Source organism: Pecten maximus, chromosome 3 (assembly GCF_902652985.1).
Source record: "Pecten maximus chromosome 3, xPecMax1.1, whole genome shotgun sequence".
NCBI classification, from domain to species: Eukaryota; Metazoa; Mollusca; class Bivalvia; order Pectinida; family Pectinidae; genus Pecten; species Pecten maximus.
This window is the reverse complement of record NC_047017.1, coordinates 18,949,776-18,952,295: the sequence shown is the minus strand read 5'-3', so window position 1 is coordinate 18,952,295 and position 2,520 is coordinate 18,949,776. Positions and strand designations below refer to the sequence as shown.

Here is a 2,520-nt window from a genome sequence, read left to right as displayed (position 1 = left end):
GCAAGGGGAATAGGTTTTGGGGCGGTTTTGGGAACAAAATGTTTTTTGGGGGGAAATGGCCCAAAGTTTTTGAGTCTTTTCATATAACAATCAAAGCACTTTTTCCTATAGCCCTAGCTGTTCGGAATAATTGTTTACTTTTCCATTGTGATAACTCGGCAGTTGCCGCGTTCACATCACATACCAGTACAGATGCAACTATTATACAATTAGTAGGGAAATTTGTTAAATTTGCCAAATTAACAAATGCGAGTACAAGGAACCATTCTTTATTGATAAATGACTTGTACTCAAAATCGGTACTCAACCAGACGAGGTGGCCGAGTGGTTAAGGCGATGGACTGCTAATCCATTGGGGTCTCCCCGCGTGGGTTCGAATCCCATCCTCGTCGTCGGATATTTTTTTTATTTTCAAAACAATGTGTAAAATAAACATTTTATTTTGACCGTCTTCTTTACAGGTAGACAGTTTTTGGCTATTGACCCTGCCAATGGACAATTAGGCAACTCCAATACCGAACAATCTGTTGACCATCTGACAGCACATGTTCGGAGCCTTTTGATGAATGCTATCGCTCCTCAAATACAGGCATTGTATAGACGTGCAGTCCAGGCCTTACGTAATTTTGTCAAGAGGGGTGTTCATTTACAAACATGCTTGCCCCCTACAGTAGGAACTTTGGTCTATTTTATTGCGCATATGTCTCACCAACAAATTGCGGCAGCTACAGTGTCTACATACACAGCATCAATTGGTTACAGCAACAGCTTAGCCGGTCACCCGGACCCAACTCAGTCCTTCATTGTACAGAAAATATAGACTAATATCCAGATGGGTCTTAACGTCCGTCACACGACTTCCCATTACACCCAACATACTGAACAAACTAGTACAGTCCTTATCTCACACATTTTCGTCTCATTATCAGGCATTTATGCTAAAAGCTATGTAGCTTATAACAGTTTATGCCTTTTTACGCGTAGGCGAAAGCACTATAAACAAATCTACTTCTCATGTCATACAGTTTGACAATGCCAAGATCAATTTGTCTGGCACAAAACCTTCCACACTAGAGTTGACGTTAGGTCATTTAAGAGTCATTACAATATCCGCCCTGTCACCCTAGCAATTCATGCTAAGAGTCAGGAACTTTCCATCTGCACAGACACAGCTTTTTACCAATACATTCAATTAAGGGGTGTCTTACCAGGCCCATTATTTACATTTCCGGGAGATACCCGGTATCATACCAACACTTCAGTTGATGTCCAAGAAACTCCCTAACATGTGCAGGTTTTTAATTACACTAGTATACCAGTCATAGATTCCGTATTGGGGCAGCCAGCACAGCTGCAGCTACTGGGGTTCCGGATGAGGAAATGCAACAAATGTGCAGGTGGAAGCCATCTACTTTCAAACGCTATGAACGGTTCCCTATTGTTTATTACACATCAACCCCTTTACACTAGCTGTTTCTTGCACATCGAGCTGCAGCTAAACGTTTCAGTCATCATTTCTTCGGTCCTGTTAAAAGATGTTCATTTTGTCTTTTAGACATTCATCCAGTTCAGTGTTTTGTTATTTTACTTTGACATTATGCCAAGGGCGCAATTTATTATTCCTAAGACACACATCTTGACCAGTTAAATTCAACCTGAATTTCAGTTAAAAAAACTGGTCAAACTATACTTTTCTGCATTCTTGGTAATTTTAAATGGTGATACAAATGTAATTATTGTTGATTTTAAAGTAGCTCATACGATCAGTTGAAGTTGATACTAACCTGGGCTAGGGTCGAGAATGATTCTTCCTCTTGGTTTATGTATGTATATTATTAGTATTATTATATTCCATACATAATGTGAACATCTGATTTTAAATAATTTATGTTATTGATATCCAGTTAATCTGGATTATTTCAAATAGAGGATTGCTAATGTACTTTTCATTTAACAGATATGATGCCATACCACACATTAAAAGGGCTAATTATGTACAGATTAAACTCTATCACGAAGAAAAAATGTGTTTTGAATTTCTTTACATAATACAACTAATTAAACTACATGTAATGTAATGTAATATGAATAATAGATATATAAAGACATTGTGTCTTATATATATATATTATTCATATTACATTCATATACATATAGTTTAGGGGGCCGCGGTGGCCGATTGGTTAAGGTGTCCCGATACTTTAACGCTAGCCATCCACCTCTGGGTTGCGAGTTCGAAACCTACGTGGGGCAGTTGCCAGATACTGACCGTAGGCCGGTGTTTTTTTCTCCGGGTACTCCGGCTTTCCTCCACCTCCGAAACCTGGCACGTCCTAAAATGACCGTGGCTGTTAATAGGGCGTTAAAGAAAAACCAAACCAAAACCTAACATATAGTTTAATTAGTTAGTATTATGTAAAGACATTCAAAACACTGTCTTTACATATCTATTATTCATATCACATTCATACATATAGTTTAATTAGTTGTTTTATGGCATATATATATATAAAAAAAATC

At 38.0% G+C, this 2,520-nt stretch overlaps 1 non-coding gene across 1 annotated transcript; it reads left to right on the top strand.

The window, feature by feature from the left end:
* Nucleotides 1-310: 310 nt before the first annotated feature.
* Nucleotides 311-392, top strand: Trnas-gcu. Its single transcript has one exon. It is a non-coding gene; the product is annotated as a tRNA-Ser (tRNA).
* The last annotated feature ends 2,128 nt before the right edge of the window (nucleotides 393-2,520 follow it).